General features: G+C 39.6%; 1 long non-coding RNA gene across 1 annotated transcript; it reads right to left on the bottom strand.

The window, feature by feature from the left end:
- Positions 1-1,697: 1,697 nt before the first annotated feature.
- On the bottom strand, positions 1,698-20,335 carry LOC149772913 (uncharacterized). Its single transcript, XR_016417542.1, has 2 exons — positions 20,196-20,335; positions 1,698-1,999 (listed from the first exon to the last, which is right to left on the bottom strand). It is a non-coding gene; the product is annotated as an uncharacterized LOC149772913 (long non-coding RNA).
- Between the last annotated feature and the right edge of the window lie 2,217 nt (positions 20,336-22,552).

Genomic DNA, 22,552 nt, shown 5'->3' with positions numbered 1-22,552 from the left:
TGACAGAAAGCTTGTACAGACACTTTAGGAATCGATTATTGTATCTCAGGTGCACGGATGGCATTGATTAAACAAATTCCACTTACATCTACCCAGGGCCCACTTTGCTTGAGCATTTTTGGTCGTTTGTCACAGCTTTTGAGGTTGAGGATAAGAAACTTACCCTACACACTTACTGGGCAAGTGTAGGACGGAATTCTAAGTACATGAGTGTTTCATATAGCGCGTCACTGTTTTTCGTTTAGTGTGATGTCAAGTAAAGAAAGTAAATAATGCTTTGTGAATAACATTTAATTTTAGTGTAAGGAGAAATAAAAACCGGTTTAGGTAATGGTACGTCTCACATTGTTCACATGTAGATCCATGAGAGGTTACATTTAAATTAATAACTCTGCAATAACCTACCATAAACCTCTTTTTCTGTCAATATAATCCTGAGTGACTACAGCAAGATGATAATTAGTCTGCATAGGACCAACTCTCTCTCTGTCACTCTCACTCTATCTCTTCATATATATATATATATATATATATATATATATATATATATATATATATATATATATATATATATATATATATATATATATATATATATATATATATATATATATATATATATAACCTCTTTGACGTTTCGATTTTGAAGTATCTGTGAAATTAGAATCCATGTATTACCAAATCCTAGCATTCCAGAAACTGAAACTGAGAGACAAAGACAGAGAGATTATGTCACTCTCATTTGCGGAATATAAATACGTGCGTTCCTAAATGTAAATTTTATTGCATGCTGATTCCGAACTGTGGCAAGAATGCTATGTTCATTAAATTGTATATTGAAAGTTAGTGTAAGTTTTAGGTCAGTCTCTATTAATCTTGTGAAAGTGAAGTATCGGTAACGACCGGCAGCGACCGAAGATGAGTCATATGAATGAAGAAGTACTCGTATATGGAAAATTGTTTGATTTGATTCTTCACGACACATCAACACCTGTAGGTTATTTAGTACCAAGGCTCGAATAAACTTAACACTGATCATCAACGTCATGCATATGGTTTGAATAAACTTACACGTGCTAGCAACTGGAGTTAATACATTGGTACATATCTGCCCTCTCATAACAAAACACATAAGGAGCGAGTTTCATATGGCGTATGAATACACCAAGGTCGTATATAATCGGGTCACAATTAATACTTCCGGTTCAGTATCCACGAATGTAGTTCTAGTCTATTTTGAGAACATTTTTCCCTCTTTCATGTTGGTGGTGATAGAAGAGTTTAATTTATGCTTTTTTTGGTAGGGATTTAAAGGTAATTGTTTTATCTTGATCAACTAATTGATGAATGTGCGAAGTGTCTTTTTTGAAGAAGACATATCACTTTTTCTATCAGTGTGTGTATGTCATTCTTGTGGCATAAGCGTTCATTTCGGCGCTTTCTCTCTCTCTCTCTCTCTCTCTCTCTCTCTCTCTCTCTCTCTGTGTGTGTGTGTGTGTGTGTGTGTGTGTTAAGGAGGTATGATTTATTGCAAGTGGATATGTTGTTCTCCACCCACTGATGTGTTGTTGTTTTTTTTCATTTTGCTTTTAAACGCATAATCGACTTATGTTTTGTGTATATGGAAAAGTGGACACATTTTTTGACTAGAAGACAATTTCATCAGTGGTCTAGAAAAAACGGTAGAAATCTGTCAGTGCAAGAAATATATACTTTATTATCATTTTTAATTACGTAGGTGATTTATTATCTGAAGGCCCAGCATAGTAGCGTTGTGTTGCCAAATAATATTTTGTATGCAGGTTCTTGTAGAGGAAAAAAAAATCAATTATACTAGGGAGGAAAACCCTCACCATAAATGTAGTACTTCTAAATACAGCATCGCATTTATTTGAAGAATTTAAGAAAGGTTTCTTTCCAAAAGGACACTGTCGTTCTATTATCGTAGATCCGTTGTTTCCCGACAGTTTTGGTATTACGCCTGTTTTCTTCGAGTTTTCTGAAAACAGAGAAATAATACAAATTCCTATTAATAATGTGTGAGACCAGATAGTATCCGAAACTTAATTTGCTACACATGTTGTCTTCTATTTCGCTTCTTTGAATAAAACGAACAGAACTAATTATGATTAAAAACATGCGAATAAAACATTTTCCATTCAAAGAATTAACTTTAGAAACATTTGTCCTCTTAGACAATGAAGACAGCAAAAATACAATCTGCATTTTCATCTTCCATGATTGAGTAAACCTTTGATCACATGATATAACAAAATCAATATATTTAATATAACATATAAATCAAGAAAAATGAATATATGTGATCCATTCTTTAGAACAGCTTTCTGCTAACAAAAGGAATCCATTATTCCAAAACACATTAATTTACATGAAAAAGATACTAAGAAAAAAGCGTCAAAGCTGGCATGTCCGTTTATCCTTCAAGGAATATGCAAATAAAATGATCTAACGTTGCAGCTGTGGGATGCATATTAAAATACAATTTGTCATTGTTCTTTATAACATGTCCGCGTCGTATTTGATACTAATTAGCATTTTAGTTTTCTTGTATGATAGTTTCAATCAACCGAGTTTAATTTCAATGGACATTTCCACTATAATTAGCTCTCGATATTTATAATTAAACCCACTGCCCATACTACACATCTAAAAATGCATAGATAAATTATACTTCACATATAAAAGTTATCTACCACATCCCTTCCGTTCATATATAAAATCTATCTAGCACGGCTGTTAACATATAAAATCTATATAACAATTTCCTATATAAGCAGCAGAGGGGGCGAATCGGACATTTTGTCCAATCGTTATTTTGCTTAATTATTACTTTCTGCACTCAACGATCTAGTGTCGTCAGCGCCTGGTAAAAAAAAAACGACGTCGGTCCATCCTACACGATGGTGACGTCATTTGGTTTAATTAACACCTTCTGCGCGTTGATCCCCAGCGTCGTCAGCGTCCGGTAAGCACATCGACGACCGCGTCGATGTCATCGCCCCCTCTGCTGCTAAGTGGCTACTTGCAATTTAACCGAATATTTGGTCAAGTCCGATACGATATCGTGTGCGAGGATCATGTAAATTTATCGTTACGAATCCATGTGGGGTCGACTGAGCATGACTAAAAAAGTTTCGAAAACCATTAAAGTCCATGTCACCGCCGCACCATGTCTGCCAAATATTTCGTAGCGTGTGTGTATCAACGCCGTTGAATACAGCAAGAATATTACAGTTGTCTCTAATTACTTTTGGAATCTGAGTGTATCGTTGAGTGACATATATCACGTCAGTGTTTTTATGCCTGCCTCTGGAAAATATCCTAGCTGGGTTTTTTTGATTGTCTAACATAACATCATCGTACACGACTAGATTGTTAACGTCGCCATCAATATCATCAATACCTGGTGCATCATTGATATCTGTAATAAACTCAATAACATTTTTTTTAGCGATCGCTGATGCATTCTCGTTGAAATCTTTCAACACCTCGTAGCATCGTTGATCATCTACGCTAGGAGCAACCAAATACAACTTATCCCACTTCATCCATCTCATTATTAAATTGAGTAACAATTGCGTCTTGCCGGATCCAGATGGTCCGATGATAATCATCCGGATCGAGTTTGGTAACGCTGCAACATGCTTAACTGGTTCTCTTGTTTTAGTCGCCGAAAAATCAATTATATTCATATCTCTATACATAAATTATGGATCTATATTGTGTGAAGTGTAGAGTACGTACTGGCACAAATGATATGACAACCGCTACAACAAGAAATAACAGATCGGCCCTTACTGGCAAGTGTGTACAATGCGGTACAAAGAAATTTAGATTTATTTCTATTAGACCCGGAGATGTTTTAAAAAAAAAGCGAGGAGGTGACATCGCAGCCAAGTTATCAAAACTCCCCGGAACACCGTGGGCAAAGTATCCAGGAGAAAAGCACCTCCCAGGATATAGCTACTGTGGCCCCGGAACACGATTAGATATCAGACTCGATGATCAAAATCAGCCCAAACCCGGTGAGTATCCAATAAACGCTATCGATAAAGCGTGTCATGCTCATGATGTTGCTTACAAAAGTAGCGATCTGCAACAGCGTCATATCGCGGATGTAAAATTAATTCACGCATTAAATGCTATTCCTGATAAATCATTCAAAGAAAAATTGGCTTCATGGTTGGTAAAATCGGCTATGAAAGGTAAATTAATGATTGGAAGCGGAGCTTCTCGCGCTGGTAATTGAAAACGATAGCGTTTATAATAACAACATGGAATCCATCTATTATTCTCCGAGAGGATACTGGAAGGGGAAGGCCGCAATTGGTAAGCTTGCAAGCGCTGCAAAGGTAACAAAGACCACTGCGGCTAATTGGTTATCCAAACAGGCTATATGGCAAATCTATCTACCACCGCCTAAACAAATCAACTTCTCGCGCTTTGATGTCAGCGTACCTAATGAAGTTCATCAGGCTGATATACTATTTTTGCCTCATGACAACGGTTACAAATACGCGCTAACCGTAGTTGATGTTGCGAGTCGATACAAACAAGCGGAGCCGTTAAAAACAAAGTCAGCAACTGAAGTAGCCGCTGCGTTTGAAAGAATTTATCGAAGAGGTCCTCTGCGCTGGCCAAATCTATTACAAGTTGATCCTGGTAGTGAATTTCGCGGCGTTGTTTTATCAACGCTGAAACATCATAGCGTCGCGATACGACGAGGTCATACTGCGCTACATCGTGATCAGGCAATTGTTGAACGATTCAATCGGACTCTTGCTGAACGGTTATTTGGATATCAATACGCGAAGGAATTCATCCAAGAAAAACGATCTCGTGAATGGGTCAAAAGGTTGCCAGGCGTAATTGCAGCGTTAAATAACGAGATTACCCGAGCAATCAACATGAAGCCCAGCGACGCGATTAAATACGAGTATATACCCGGAAAATCAAAAATAAATAGCGTTTCCAAGCCGATTCTCGGCGATGTTACCGTGAGATATCTGTATGAACCAGGAGAGCTTGAAGGCGGTAAAAAAAGGGCTACCGATCCTATTTGGAGTGTTACCACACATAACATATCAACGATAACACGATCAACTGGTAGACCACCGATCTATAGACTGGATTCAACTGCTCCTCAGCGCGGATTTACACGCGAGCAACTACAAGTGATACCTAACGATACTCAATTGCCCCCACGTGGTCTTAACTAGCGCCGTTGCGTCTATTGCACTCAAGACAGGTCAACCTCACATTGTTTTTGACATGACCGAGACTGTTATCGATCCTATCCACGGTAAATTGGCGAGTGTCTTTATCCGAATAACGCCAACTCATTATACAATTGCAACTCGCGCAGTGATTATTCTGTTGTTGTCGTAGCGAGATTATTAATTCGGCATCAATATCAAAACGCCGCTGTTTTTTTTTATCCTGTTGGCGGTAACCCGAGAGTTTTCTATTAATGACGCTTGCATCGATAATGTCGTTGTCGTTGGTGACTCCGTCACTGACTTCGTCAACAACAATTCTTCGAAGCTGATTTATTCTCCGTACTCGGGACACTGCAAGATAGACTAGATTCGACCATTCGATGCGATTATCAACTATCCAAACAACTGTGTCCGTGATGGTTAGTCCCTGCGAGGAATGTATTGTCGTTGCGTATCCTAGCGTCCACGGGGATTTATCAGCACGTAGCGCGTCTTCGACGACGCTGATATCAACGAGCACAATATCATTCAGCACAAGAATTTGTTTTTTTGTCCCCGACGCTGTCGGGGCTGGAATTTCAACTTCAATGTTCTGCCGCCGTGTGTCCGCGGGTCTATAACACAACGGCACTGGACGCGTTGGAAACTTTTCCTTATGCAACGCAAACAATTTCCGCTGAAGTGTGTCTCTGACTATCTTTCTACTCGCTACAATCAAATCGTTTGGTCTCCATGTTTCCCAGAATTCATTTAACGGCGTTTCCGGAATCACCTCGCGGATTATTTCACATTGAACTCTATCCGGCTGTAATCTGATTAATTTTTTAACCTCGCGCAGTTGTTCATCAAGTGCTCGGTAATCAGTATCGGTTTCTTCATAATAGTCCACGAACCCGCTCAACCAATCATGTGGACCCTCGCCGACAAATGGTGGTGGTTGGCCATGGTCGCCACACATGATTACCGCTGTATTCGCGCGCAGCAACCACTCAAGAAACATTTGTAAAGTATCTAACGAAACAGTACATATCTCGTCCCAAATGATAACCTCAGGAATAAATTTTTCACCCATTCGATCAGGAGTCCACTCACCGCCGCTGTATCGAAAGAAGCTGTGATAAGTAACGGCGTCAACATTTCGTTGTTTTATCTCTCGCGCTAGTCTATGAGTCGGTGTAAGCACGATTATACTTGCCCGCGTTCGAAATAATTCAATTGCCCGAGTCGTCTTTCCTGACCCGCCACAGCCGCTTAAATAAACCGTCTTGTGTCTACAAATTGGATCAGAACACGATGGTGCATTAGACCATTCTGACAATTTATCACCGCGTAAGTAGTTGTTCTCAACGGTGACATCTGCTGACGGGGAATAATCGCGTCGTATTTCATTTTTAATTCTCCATGTACCCCAACTCTCGTCCGGACTAGTAAACTCGGCTACGTTTCCCTTATACGCTACGTCAACATAAAACGAATCAACGGCTACTCTAACCGCGGTATCGGGGAATCTATTTATCATCGAGAATAAATTGATAGCGGCATATCCCAGCATAGACGCCCTCAAATGTGGATACGCCGGGCTGTCTCCATCGCCGTAGGTAACAACTGTACCCAACTTTGTTCCATTGGACAAGAAAGCTGTTTTGCAGTTCACGTATCTATTTTTTGCCACTGCGTCCTTGATTACGAAATCATATTCTGCGTCATCTATAATCAGCCGTGAGCAATATCGTTTGTAGTCGTGGTTTTTTCCACCTTGTGTGAACTTACCAATTATTCTTCTACCGAGATCTTTTGCCTCGCGGTTTCGTTGGTTAAATATCCTCCTGGACCATTCGATGATATATTCCTCGTCGGCATCAATGTTTTTTCTGGATTCGTCAATTATGCTATCTAGACGCTCCGGTTCTGGTAACCAGACTTCAGTCTGCGCCCGGTATGATATAATCGCGTCACTGACAATCAACGAAACTAGCATGCTACAATCAATCATATACCGTAGCAGCGCTATTGGCAGCCACTTCTTTTCAGCCATGTGTCTACCGATCCAAATATAGCAACAGCGATGGAGTCCTGCCGCGAATTCAAATGATACTATGCGAGCGAATCCGGTTAAATCAAAATCAGGCAGTGGTCCATTAATAGCAACACGAGTCATTTCATGACTGGGGTGTCCAAATCGTTTGAAATACTCAGCGGCGGATCCATACCCGAGAAAACTCGCTGGATAACAGGCAACCATATCAACCGAGATCATAGCGTCGCGGTTGTATTCAGTGTTCCATAGTCCACCGTGATAGTATTCCAAACAACTGGATTGTACATCCGGTAGAAATTCCCTGAGCGTTGGTCTCCACGCATTTTTCCTTGCTGCAACATGAGCTACAACCGATGGAATCGTAAAACAATTTGTTAGCAGTTGTTCATCATGCTCCTCAAATTCTATGGCGGTTTTTTTCATCCTGTTGTGAAATGCTTCAGTGCGATATAATTCGCCGTTTGGTCTTACAAACTGATCAAAGGTATCCGCATCGTTTTCAGCGCTGCGAAGTAACCACACTGATACAGGGTCGTTTTTACACAAGTAGGCAATAGCATCAAATAGTTTCCTCTCCGCGAGAAAACCGTCCTTGGAGAATTGTTCTCCCAGGAATTCTTCGGGTATATACTTTACTGTTCTATCCCGTGGAAATATTGTGATCACGGGCGTCCATGCGTGTTCGTTATGATCAATAATTTTGATTGGGGCTCCCTTCGATTTATACTTCGATTCGTATAATACTTCACCGGTTATCGTTGTAACGGTTATTGGAAATCTCAGCGATGTTTCTAATCTCGCTATGTCGCTGATGGTTGCTCCACGCTCTTTTACGGTTAGTTCCCACTGGTTGATTTTGCTACGTCGTAAATCAGTCAATTTGTTTCCTCGACATGCATTTGTAAAATGCTCTATTATTCGTTCTGCTACACAATTTATCCCAGTTGACTGTTTCATCGGTTTCAGTTTTCCGATATCAGGTTTCTTATTTAACGGGTATATTCCATAAACAACTGCTGTTTCAGGATACGCTCGTTCATAGTATGGTTTGTCAATTCCGGTTAACAACCCCGGCTTGGAGTCGCGGCTGACAGTGACTGTTTTCTTGTCGCTGAGAACTGGTTCAAATTTATCACGCATGATCCAATCGCCTGATTCCACCCGGACAATGAATTTTACTCTGAAGAAATACCTTTTACCGTCAAGTTGTGATATTATCGTTGCTGCGCGGTTGTCGTTCATGGTAGCATCAACAACGCCATCAATTCGAAATGTTGACCAACTATGAGATGCACCATCACGTTTGAATTCATCGATACAATCGCGTATTTTATTCAACAGGGTTCTATCGTTTATTAACGCTTTTGGTGTGTCCTTGAGGACTCTATCGAGATTGAACTTAATATTTTTCCGGGGCTTAATTACTGCTAATCTCTCGAACTCATCCATATAATTAAAACAAGTATTTAAATGAAAGAATATAGTATAATGAATAAATGCAAATGGTTGATGATTGGGTCGACAACCCCGTGCAATAAATCATGTAGAGGTGAATTCTGCGGGTATCATTTACAAAGCGTTCGTAATGGTTCTCTTGGCCCCCTCCCGTGCTTGGTTTGCCACGTCGGTGTAAGAGGAAAATCACAGTTGTGTATCAATTGTGGCGGAAAGCGATACAGGGAACTAAAACGCTATTACGATAAACGAATAAAAAACGCCGTCATCAACCCCACCGCAGACTTCGTCATCAAAACTCCTCAGGACTACATTGCAAGGTTTATAATTAAACCAAATAATAAATTAGACAAGTAGTATTATTATACAAATGGACCAAGAGTTCAGACCTCACCCTGTGTTTGTTAATTACGAGGCATCTCGCGACGGTATTGTTAGAAACCGCAGACTGAAGAAGCCGGTTGGTACCGTAAATAATCACGGATACTTGCGATTTAATGCTGGGAAAAAAATCTGTCTTATTCACAGGATGGTGTATGAAGCGTTTAACGGACTGATCAACGACGGTCTCGTTATTGATCACATTGATGGATGTCCTCAAAATAACAGACTGTGTAATCTAAGAGCTGTTACACCGAGTCAAAATTCCAAATTTGGAAAAACAGGAGGGATGAGAAAGGCAAAACCCGTAAAGTCATTTGATACAATAACGCACGAGGAAAAAATATTTCGCTCTATGAATGCGGCTGGTAAATACTTCGATATTTGTAGTAAATCAGTTCTAGATGTTGCGGAGAATATAACTAAAACAGCGATCTCAAAAAAGACGGGTCACAGAATTCGATTTTCATATATAACATCAAAGGGAGATAACTCGTTTTGTGATAGCGTCGCATGACAAGAGTTACGTCCTTGAAGTCCAATTAATGTTGCGATTAATTAATCATTTTACGATGAAAACTAATGAAATACACGCTGTTATCTAACAGCTGTATTCTTTTTTTTAATGTTTTATTTGAGTATTTGGTTCCATTTAAATGCCGTGAAACACCATTAATAAGTATTTAAGGATTCAACGATTCAAGGGAATTCAAATTAACACACACCTTGTGACTGACGCCGCTGTATTAGTCACTTTATATATAAGATGACTCGTTATAAGCCTGGGGCTTTCGAAAGCCAATTCAACTAATCAAAACTAACCCACGCTCTTGACCCGGGCGTGTGGTTGTCTTTTGTTCACAATCATGCAACCGGGTTAATTTAATTGGGTTGCTTTTGATTGGTTGAATTGGCCGTAGAGTTCCGCCCCGCCGTTTTATGTTTGTGCTGTCTTGTGCCGTCCCATCATCCATCAATCATTTCATTGTAAATATATTCATCCATGTAGTGATGTCCCCCAAGCATATCTTCTGGGCGGTCTACGATGACGTTTGTCACCCTAGGCCTCCCTCTCGGAGATGTATGCTTTGGGGTTCCAAGATATGAATGTCCTTAATTAAGTATATGTGTATGCCTGTAATCTGCCACAACACTCGAGTGGAGATCTACGGCATTGTACCGTCTATGTATGCCTGTAATCTGCCACAACACTCGAGTGGAGATCTACGGCATTGTACCGTCTATGTATGCCTGTAATCTGCCACAACACTCGAGTGGAGATCTACGGCATTGTACTGTCCATACAAAAAACGGGGTCAAAAATGACCCCCAATAATTTTATTAAAATTTTTGATATTAGAAATAAGATGTTTTATAAGAATAATGAATATCGAAGACATCAATAATATATTAGCCGAGATTTCAAAATTAAAAAATCAAGGAATTGAATTATCTGATGGTCTCGACAGTGAAAAAATATTATCCGATTATGAGATTATTAACGAACAGTCGAAACGGGGGCGTTTTACCCTGGCCCGCGAGTATTTTTTTATAAAACGATTACAACATACGATTAATGAAAACTTGTACCACAATGACGCAAATGCATTCATTGGACTATTTACTGCCGTTGAAATAATACGAAAAAAACTCGGACGTGTTTATGAACGACGCCGGGAGATTTCTAGCAAGATCAAAAACATTAGAAGGATTATAGACGAAAACTCCGGCGAGAAATTAGAAATTGCTTCGCAATTGCAATAATGGTAGGCGAATCACTTACTACTCGGCTAGCCAGAGAGCGGCTAGCAGCGCTTAAAAAGTTTATACCGTTACGAGATAGGGTCCGAGAACAACTTCAAACGCGGCAGCAACTACAAACCGATTTTACTGTTGGAAGCGAGCAACTCTTTGCCCCGGTAACTAAAGCGACCAAAGATGTTACGGCGGCAACTGTACCCGTTCTTGGTGCGCTTGAAAAGATAGCGGCTCAGACCGAACAAACAAAAAGGTCTTTAGAAACACTTCCTGCAAAAATAGCGGCTGCTACAACACGGAGGCCGCCACCACTCGCTATAACCGAACCACAAGAACCCTATGTTACAATGGCCGATGAAGAAGAACTAGGTGCTACTGCGAAAGAACCGGAAGAAGAAATACCAGAAGAAGAAATACCAGAAGAAGAAATACCGGAAGAAAAAGAGGGGAATATACCCCGTATTGTACTCAAGAAGAGCACAATAGATGAAATTAGAGGCTTCAGCAGCAGGGAAGAATTAATTAATTTTGCTGCCAACAATTTTGCTAAGAGCATACGAGATAAGAAGCATATCAATAGCGGTTACGAGAAAAATATAAAGTCGTTAAAGGACTGGGCAAGAATAGTGTATTTAGCGAGTAAACATAAAGATGCATTACCACATCGTAGTAAATCCGATTACGACGCATTCCACAAGGAAGTTAAGAGTATAACACCAAAAAAAGGAAAAGGATACTCTGTTGGTAAAGAATCCTACGGCGTTACCTGTCCTAATAGTGTTCTCAGTGATATATCACGGCTGGAAGTACTAATCGGAGGAAAACGAGCCGGAAATAACTCTACGGAAATAATCAATGAGGCCGCTGATATTTGCAAGCGGTTATTTACAGGCGGTATTATGGACATTAATGCATATCGAACGCTCATAGACGAGCTCGTGGATGATTAATTGGAAAACTGGTGTTTTTAATAAGGATGATCATACACTACAACCATGATAAACCAGTACTCGTCTACGTGGTAAACTCGCGATTGCCTGTTTACCGCGCGTACTATGGAGATGGTCTCGGTAGCACCATTGCGGGGTTATTTACAAGAATGGCTCCAAAAGTAGCGCCGTTAGCCAAACAATTAGGAATGAAGGCTATTGATGTTATTCGTGATAAGGGTATTAGTGCCATTGGAGATGTTGCCGGAAGGGCGTTTTCAGCCGCGCGGGACAAACTAATGTCATTGGTGAAATCCAAGAGATTCTCAAAAAGAAAACAGATGCCATCAACGACAGTGATGCCTGCAAATGTCAGTAAAGTAATAAATAACGCCGTGGAAGAAAAATTAGAGTCGTTGGCGACGACTCAGTCGTTGGCGACTTCGCCATCCGCCGATGCGGCAACCAACGCGCTCATGAACGCGATAGCGGGGAGTGGTTTAAATTCGAAGAATTTACGACGAAAACGACGTTGATGGATTTCAATTGAAAACATCAACATGATAAATAATAGAATGTTTGCGCGAACCGCTGATCCCGCGTTTGATATGGACGCCCCAGTGCGCAGGGATGATTCTGTCCGTGATTATCAATATTATTCTTATTATGCAGCGCAACCCGACCTACGATCGCGAATTGAACTTCAGGTCCAAGATACCAGTAAATACTTTCTGCCGTGTGAAGCGTTTATCGAAATCGAGGGAGAACTCGTGACAAATGCCGCCGATAATGCACCATACGCAGATGACCCTCGTGTTCGAGTTGGTTTCGTCAACAACGGTATCATGGCGTTATTTGAGAGCGCCAGATATCTTATTGACGGGCGAGAAATTGAATCAATAGAACGCGAGGTTGATGTTGCAACAACGATAATTGGGTTGGCGAGATACTCGGATGATTATACAAGATCGGCGGGCCCATCTATGATGTTTGCGAAGGACACCGACGATAACGCTGACCATATTCAGTACATCAACGTGCTGGCGGAAAGAGATACCGCAACTGACCCACAGGCTGAAGCAGCTAACCCAGACCGCAGAGCAAGACCAGGCGCTAATTTCAATATTATAAAAAGTACTAACGATAATTTTAATCTAGGATTCGCAACACGAGTAGGGATGTTGCAAGGACCACGCCGAAAGTTTTCATGCGCGATTCCACTCCATCACATATTTGGATTCTGCAGAAATGTCAGGAAGGTTATCTATGGGGCTAAGCATACAATCGCGCTGACGCGAAGGGGCGATGATAACAATGCAATATGGCGTGCTGCTGGCGTCGCTGCCGGTAAAGTCGTTTTAACTAAAATGGCATTGTGGATGCCGGTGCTGACTCCATCAGTTACCACGGAAGCACGATTGTTAGCATTTATGGAACAGGGAGGGAAATCGTTGTTGAGTTGGCTAGCGGTAACAACTGATGCTAAAGAGGATAACGTCGCCGATACGTTTACATGGCACCTGGCATCAAAACAGGGTGTTTCAGCCCCGCGTCATATATTCATAGCGCTGCAGAATAGGAATCGATTGGGTAATCAAGAACACAGCCATATGATATTTGATCGATTAGGAGTCATGGAGGTTTCGCTGAGAATAAACGGACAACAGGAACCATCCGAGGATATACAGCTTAATTACGGTGACAACCATGTCGCACGTGTGTATCATCGATTGCTGTCATATATGGGTCGTGATCAAAACGTCGACACTGGTTTGCAAATATCACAACTTGATTTTAAAAAACTGTATCCGATTTATTATTTTTCGCTGGAACATCTTGATTTAACGAGACAATCCGTCGTTGATATACACTTCCGAGCTCGTATAGCCCCGGGTGGTGTTAATTATAGAGCGGTTGCTGTCATTCTCAGCGATAAATCAATGCTGCTAGAAGGTGTTGGTGGACGAATGAGAATCGTTGATGCGCCAGTGGAAAACATGTAATTGAAAGCACAAAACGCGTTTACAATAAAATGTCGTATAGTGTCGTCAGTGTAGAGTTGACCGATGGTCAAGTCAAGAAATTACGATCAAAGTCGGCTAAACAATGCGGAACCACAATAACGCTGAAGCCGTCGCAGATGGCGGGTGGTAATCATAAGATATCGTTGACGGCGCGTCAAATAAAACATTTCAATGATGCGATGAAGAATAAAAAGGGTGTTCAAATAGATTTTTCGGCCGCAGCAATTAAAAACATGGAAAAGACCGGTGGGATATTTCCGCTGTTAGCTGCGATTCCGGCATTGATTGCCGCGGCCGCACCAGCAGTGGCTAAGGCGGCGGCGTTGGGGGCCGTTGGTACCGCGGCGGGGATGGCATTGAAGAAGGCAACCGGGAAAGGCTACAAAAAAAAACGACCCGTAGCCGGAAAGGGTCTAAGACTACCGGGAACTCCGTATTCATGGTACTCGGGAAAGGGTCTAAGACTACCGGGAACCGTTTATTAACTCGGGAGTCAATGACTCCTGAGTCTATGACTCCAATGTCTAATTTTGATTTAATAGACGCCGCAAACGCGCTAGCGATAAAAAACTTCAGAGGTGTTTTTATGAGGGATCAATTACCGGCGGCACCAAGGAATATTGAAACCGGCATAATTAACCTCGATGGATCCTCCGGAGCGGGAACTCATTGGGTTGCGTACGCGATTGATCCGCGTGCGATCGTCTATTTTGATTCATACGGGTTAGCCCCACCAAACGAATTCATGCGGTATATCCGGGCGTGTTCAGCCCGGGTTTTTTATTCCACGCTGCCAACACAGCGATTAAGTGACCCACCGATATGTGGCCGTGAGGTATTGAACGTACTTGCGGCGATTTCATCAGCGCGAAAACCACCTCATGTGGTTGTAAACGAATACACTAGTGGGGTCGTAGAAGCTCAACGGATTTTAGAGAATAACATTTACAATAATAATGATTGATATTTGGGGACGATCGGTTTCGGCGCTGAAAGAATCCACGGAAACAGCCGCCACCGATGACATAAAAAAACTAATTGAGGATGAAATCGCTGATACGTTGAACTTAACCAGTGTTGACCCAGATGAAATAGTTGTATTTCAAGACCGCCAGGGTAAATTGAAATCCGGTAATGTGTCACTGAATGATGTTTTAATACGACAGCGTGATGCCGACGAGAACACTATCGCGCTGTATACCAGCGACGGACGACTCAAACCGGGTCGAAATATAGTGGAGATAGAGAGAATGATAGAATTAATCCGAGACGGTGGTATAAGGTTGAATAGATCAATAATCGAACTCGAAGGGCATGTGAAAACAACTATCGATAGATTTTTTGGGTACCCGATAGTATTCGAACCAAATCTTGCAACAATAAAAAATACTATTTTGGAGTTTACGACGCTGTCGGGCCAATTTTACACGTTACGAAAAAATGTTAACAGGATCGATGACAACTTTGATAAATTCCTTGGTAAAAAAAATACCAAGCCGGATGAAATCACAATAACTATAAATGATATCACTGCGTATGGACAGGAAATAGAAACAATCAAAACTGATGTTGCAACAAACAAAAAGGGTGTAGACGCGCATGAACGGGAAATAGAAATAATCGGCGCTAATGTTGCAACGATCATAAATAATGTAGACTCGCATGGACGGAAAATAGAAACAATCAAAACTGATGTTACAACGATCATAAATAATATAGACGCGCATACACAGGAAATAGGAATAATCAAAACTGATATTGAAGCGAACAAAAAGGGTGTGGACGCGCATACACAGGAAATAGGAACAATCAAAACTGATGTTGAAGCGAACAAAAAAAATGTAGACGCGTATTGGCGGGGAATAGGATTAATCAAAACTGATGTTGCAGCGAACAAAAAAGGTATAGACGTGCATACATATGAAATAGAAACAATCAAACTTGATGTTGCGGCGAACAAAAAAAGTATGACCGAGAATACACGGGAAATAGAAACAATCAAAACTAATGTTGTAACGATCATAAATAATGTAGACGCGCATAGACAGAGAATAGAAACAATTAACACTAATGCTATAGCGAGCAAAAAAAGTATAGACGTGCATGAAGGGGAAATAGAAGTACTCAAAATTAATGTTATAGCGAACAAAAAAAGTATAGACACGCATATACAGGAAATAAATACACTCATTACTAGGGTTGCAGCGAACAAAAAAGATGTGGACACGCATATACAGGAAATAGGAACGATTAAAACTGATGTTGAAGCGATTAAAGACGGACTACCGAGAGTAGCAGAGCAATTCGAAAAAATAAAAATCCCTCATGAGAACATCATCAACACAGTATACACAATTCGGCATGGATCATTCGATTGGACTCCTACACAGAATACAGTAAATATTACCGCAACTGTTAAGGGTATTTATCGATTGACACTGGTTTCAATGATGCAGTTTAATATATTATCGTCGAGTTCATCCGGGTTTAACAATACAATATCAACAATTATAGACAGGAACGCAACTGAACAGTTTACAATTTATGCCGTTGATAGAAATCTAGCCCGGGCAAACATTACATGGTATGTGGAATTTGCAGCGAATCTAAGTAATTAAAAACACTAGCCCTTTTAAAATAAAAATGACCACCAAGGAAGTTGAATCAGAGGTATCACCGACGTCACATCAATATCGATTCGATACCGCAAAAGAATTTTCCGCGAACTTGAAAACGCTTTCCGAACAATACCGTGTAAAAATAAAAAAATACCGTCGTAAAATAACCGCCATCGACGCGGTCGTGTACTCGGTGTCGGGTATAGTAGCTGGCGCCGGTGTTATTTTATCCACGGTGACCACGATAACCCCGATCGCTGTTCCAATCGCTGTCTCCGCGATGACAACAGTTGCTGGAATTGCCAACGCAATCACTAGGAAGATATCATCGTGTTTTCAGAAAAAACTCAACGAGTATACAGTAAAACATCAAATAGTATCCGACGCATACTCGAAATTATCCGGGTTGATCTCGTTATCGATTGATAATTTGTTCGTATCCGATGTTGAATTCTCCACGATGGTCCAGTTGTATAGCTCCGCGATGTCAAAAATCGAGGATTTTCAACTGGAAGCCGAAACCACCTGGTTGTTGAAATTAGACACTAAAGACAACGAATAATAATAATGTCGCTGAACCCGGAAGGGTTTCAATTACTTCAGCGGATCGCGGAGAACACCACTCCGGTACAAACAAATATGATATCAATAACGTCAACGAAACCCGAATTCAGTGTAAACTTTCCATCACCGGTTCCAGTAAAGGAAATAGCACTGGCAAAATTGCGAGTATATCACAGTTGGCCTAATATCCGAGCGGACGCATTTAACGGACAACAACCTAATAACTCGCTGGTTTTTGCACGGACAAATAAACCCGATGGGACCCCAGACTGGGAGGAGGTTACAATACCAACTGGGTCATACCAAATAGAACAAATCAATAAAGAATTTCAACGCAGGATAAAATCGATCACAGGAAAGGAATCAAAAATCGCTATTACGGTTCATGAACCGACGTTATCGTCGACGATTGAAATAAGCACACCGGGGTATATGGTTGATATTTATAACAGTTCAATAAGAACCATACTAGGATGGCCTGAGAATCCACCCGCGGACACCCCCCCATCAACTATCCTCAGACACGATAACGGAGATGGTGGTAGGCATATTGCTCCATACAACGTAAATATTGCATCGGTGATAGCGATTAATCTAGTGTGTGATGCTATCGAAGGAAGTTACCAGGTAGATACCAAGCAATCAAATCAGGCTCAACAGGGATATATCCTTTATTCGTTTTCACCAACAGCCCCTCCGGGATTTTTAATCGTTGAGAGTCCGATTAATCCGGTCTATATGCGATGCCATGATCGGTTTTTAACGAGAATTAATTTTAGAATTACCGATCAGTCAAATAACCTAATTGATCTGCAAGAGGAGGAGTTAGTGATCACTCTGTTTGTAAGATCATAAAGACTTTCATTGTAAATAACCACTTAGCAGCAGAGGGGGCGATGACATCGACGCGGTCGTCGATGTGCTTACCGGACGCTGACGACGCTGGGGATCAACGCGCAGAAGGTGTTAATTAAACCAAATGACGTCACCATCGTGTAGGATGGACCGACGTCGTTTTTTTTTTACCAGGCGCTGACGACACTAGATCGTTGAGTGCAGAAAGTAATAATTAAGCAAAATAACGATTGGACAAAATGTCCGATTCGCCCCCTCTGCTGCTATATATATATATATATATATATATATATATATATATATATATATATATATATATATATATATATATATATATAGCATGTTTCTTCACAAATAAAAACTATCTAGAACGTCAATTTACATGTAAATTCAATTTAGCACGTTTCTTCACAATAACATCTGTCTAACGCGTTTCATCATATATAAAATCTTTCTACACGTCCCTTGACATATACAATCTATCTGGAACTTCCTTTCATAAGTAAAATATATTTGCATGTCCCTTGACATATACAATATATCTGGAACTTCATTTCACAAGTAAAATCTATCTAGCACAACTGTTCACATATAAAAATCATTTTAGCACGTTCCTTCACATATATAATCTATCCAGCACCTCCGTTCACATATAAAATCTATCTAACACGTTCGTTCGTATATAAACTCTATCTAGCACGTCCCTTCACATATAAAATCTATCTAGCACTTCCCTTCATATAGAAAATCTATCTAGCACGTACCATCACATATACAATCTATCTAGCATGTATCTTCACATATTAATCTAGCACGTCCCTTCGCATATGAATTACTATGGCAGGTCCCTTCACATATAAATTCATTTAACATTTTGTTTTAAAGATCAATACTCTAAACAACTGGGATATAATCGAAATTATTTTCGCAAATAATTTGGTATGACTATCCGTTTTATGAATATTTATGTTATGAATGTTTATTTTGCATTAGTTGTTTTATTGGGTTTTTTGGAGGGGTAATTTTCGAAGAAATGTAATATAGCAAACACAAGGACACATATTGTTACAGTTAGACAGAGAAACTGGTCAATCTATCTCCAAATTCATTTAGTAAGGTGGACGAACCGTTTGATGATATTGCATATAAAGTGTGTATATCGTGTCATTCTGAATTGGTTCCATGGTTACTTTGGTGAGGATGGATATTTATTCTTGGACTTTCCATTTCAGAACTTAACTTTTTATTGGTGATGTAAAATTGTACTTACCACATTGTTCGTAGTGTTGGGTGCATGATTAAAACTTGTTTACACTCTATATCTGCTTTTGTTAGGAAGTGTTTATAATCCTACTGTTTTGTTGCAAATGTTGCGTTATATACGTGTATAATTCTTCTTTCCATTTGCGTCGTATGACCTTTATTATGCGGAGATGCCGTTAAAGGATAGGTCCTGCATATATGTAAGCCCATTCGTAATGTATTCCTCTTTAGATTATAATTATAAATTAAACGTATCTGGGTCACATTTTGGTTTGTCTTTCATTGCTATCATTGATATATGATGTTAAATTTCCTTTCCATGGTAAATATTATAGGTCACATATACAGGTCTAACGCAAATTGTGTTCTCGTCATGTTTGTTTGATTTTCCTCATTTGACAAAACATCAATAGTTCATAGCATATAGTTTTCTACATGGTTGGATATATTAGAATTATATTCTGATACATTTTGTGTCAATAACACAACACTACATATATATTTTGTTTGTGTTTTTTTGTTTGCAGTTGTTATTTGCTTGCATCGGTGGCCTTGAGATATGGAAATGATTATTAGATCCCATTAAATCCTGACTTGATGTACTGTTGCTTGTGAGTTGGCTACAAATATACACACACACGTGTGTGTTAGATGAATGACCACTAGCCCTCATTCGTGAAACAAATCATCTCGAAATTCACAACTGTAACTAGCTACTGTAATTGAAAAGGCAAGGGGAATTAGGCTAAATTAACCACATCTAATGTTCCTAGCAAATTTCACATTCCAGTCAAGCATTAGTTTATTATCCACAAGCTATACCTGTGCTACTATTTACTTAGAGTAGATGCTACGTAGATCACTTATTCTATGGTTTCCTTAACTTTGTTTCTTTTTCTTTCCATTATTTATCTCTTTTTAGTACATCCCCCTTATTATTAACATACCTAATATTCCAAATATTCTCTTGACTATTATATTTAGCATTTATTTTCTGGAAGCAAATTCGTTTTTCCCCTGTCAGAGTTTGACTTGCTTGAAAAGTTTATATTCTCAAAGTGTGCCCTTACCAATATCTGTATATGGTTTCGTCCATATCAGATGGTATGTCCATAAATTCGTGAGTTCCGGGCTCTTCGAATTCATCAGCTAGTCGTCTATCTATATATTCTTCAAGGTCTCTTTCTTTTCCCGACGCTGCGTCATTAGCTTGTTGTGCTAGCGAAGACAGTAACTCCATATCTCTTCGCATTCCTGATGGTTTATTATCAACATGATGTGCTAAAGAAGATTAAAAAATCTGCTTTGTTAGATAGACTCCATATATAATTAGACGACACTTAATACATTCTCTACCACCTGACAATCCTGTATACAAACACCAGTGAAAGGACTGGCCAACATATTCGTCATACAAATGTGCCTTTTATGTACAAGACCCGTATGTTTGATGTGATTTACAGCTGGTACAGTTATGATTCTTAGTGTTGCATACAATGCAAAGGAACAAGGATTGTAAAGGATATTATTATTTCTTTTTAAAAATATTACTGCACTGTTGCAATCAAAATGCACGAATATCCGGACTTGAAAATATCATAATCGTACTATGTTCCTTTATAACGTTAAGACTGTATTAATATAATAGAAACATTGACGTCGGATTGCTAATTAAATAGCTTTCGGAGCACGCTGCATAGCTGATCTTTAAAACAATTTTCGTCAGCAAAGCCTTCGTTATACATAACAAAATAAGATACATCCGAGCCTGGTTCAGCCATCAGAATCACCAAAGATGTATACAACTTTAAGATAGTTTTAGAGGACCAAATTTGTTTATCAGTAGGCTATAAAGCTTTAAATTCTTTCTCCTTCCTGATTTTAATATGATCACATCAGTTCTAAATGTATTAATCTCATAATGTAATGATCTCATAATGTAATGAGCCCTAGCGACCTCATAATTTAATGAGTCCTATGGACCCAGTGATTTAATTAGTCCTAGTGACCCCATGATGTAATGAGCCCTAGCGATCTCATGATTTAATGAGTCCTAGAAACCCAGTGATTTAATGAGTCCTAGTGACCCGATGATGTAATGAATCTTAGCGACCCTATGATGTATTGAGTTATAATGACCTCATTATTTAATGAGTCCTAGTGACCCAGTGATGTAAGGAGTCTTATTGACCCAATGATGTAATGAGCCCTAGCGACATCATGATTTAATGAGTCTTAATGACTCAATGACTTAATGAGTCCTAGTGACCCCATGATGTGATAAGTCTTAGTGACCCAATGATTAAATGAGTCCTAGTGACGCCATGATGTAATGAGTCTTAGCGACCCTATGATGTATTGAGTCCTAGTGACCTCATTATTTAATGAGTCCTAGCGACGTCATGATTTATTGGGTTCTATCGATCCCATCATGTAATGAGTCCTAGTGACCCCATTATGTAATAAGTCTTAGCGACCCTATGATGTAATGAGCCCTAGCGACATCATTATTTAATGAGTCCTAGTAACCTAATGATGTCATGAGTCTTAGCGACCCCATTATGTAATGAGTGTAGGGACCCCGTTATTTATGAGTCCTTGTGGCCCCATGATGACATGAGTCTTAGTGCCCTTACCATATAATGATTCCTAGCAACGCAGTGATGTAATGAGACCTAGGGACTCCATGTTGTAATGAGTCTTAGTGAGAAGAGGTTTTTGTCCCCTGAATAGTTAAGTGTCAAAATAATCTGGGCCTCACATATCTGTACCATCCGATATGGACCCCATGTCTTTTTGTCCATTCGATATGAAACCCACGTCTCTTTGTCCATTCGATATCGATCTTGCGCACATCTCCATATTGAATTGACAGGATAAAAGCAGGCTCGTAGCAGCTGTTTAAAATGAAATAGTGGTCTATAGAAATGGTAGGAGACTAGTAGCAGCTATTTTTAATCGTAATGTCTTGAGTTGGTAGGATAGACGCAGATTAGCAGTAATTGTCGTTTATGAAACAGTGGTGCATTGCAAATTAATCTGACATAAGCACTTGCGACAAAAGAGAAAAGTATGTGCGTTTGAGACCATTCATATTATGTTTTAAATTTCGGACACTTGCTATAAAACTATGATAAAACTATATGATTCTAATTGTGGAATATTAATAAAGTACAATACAAATTCAATAAAAAAAAAATACTTCTTATTCTGGAAAAGTGATAAATTGCAATAAAAATATAATAAAGGTATATACTCCTAATTCTCAAATATTAATAAATGTAAATACTAATTCTGGAATATAAATATTGCGCTTAGGGAAGTCAGTTTAATAATTAGATCATTATATTTTGTTTGCAACATCCAATGCAAAAGTGCAAACACGTGCGTACAAATTGTAACCACAGGTATGGACGTTGATTAATTT

The sequence above is a fragment of the Sinohyriopsis cumingii genome, unplaced genomic scaffold, assembly GCF_028554795.1.
Source record: "Sinohyriopsis cumingii isolate HCF-2022 unplaced genomic scaffold, ASM2855479v2 utg000974l, whole genome shotgun sequence".
Classification (NCBI taxonomy): Eukaryota; Metazoa; Mollusca; class Bivalvia; order Unionida; family Unionidae; genus Sinohyriopsis; species Sinohyriopsis cumingii.
This window is presented reverse-complemented; position numbering and strand designations above follow the sequence as displayed.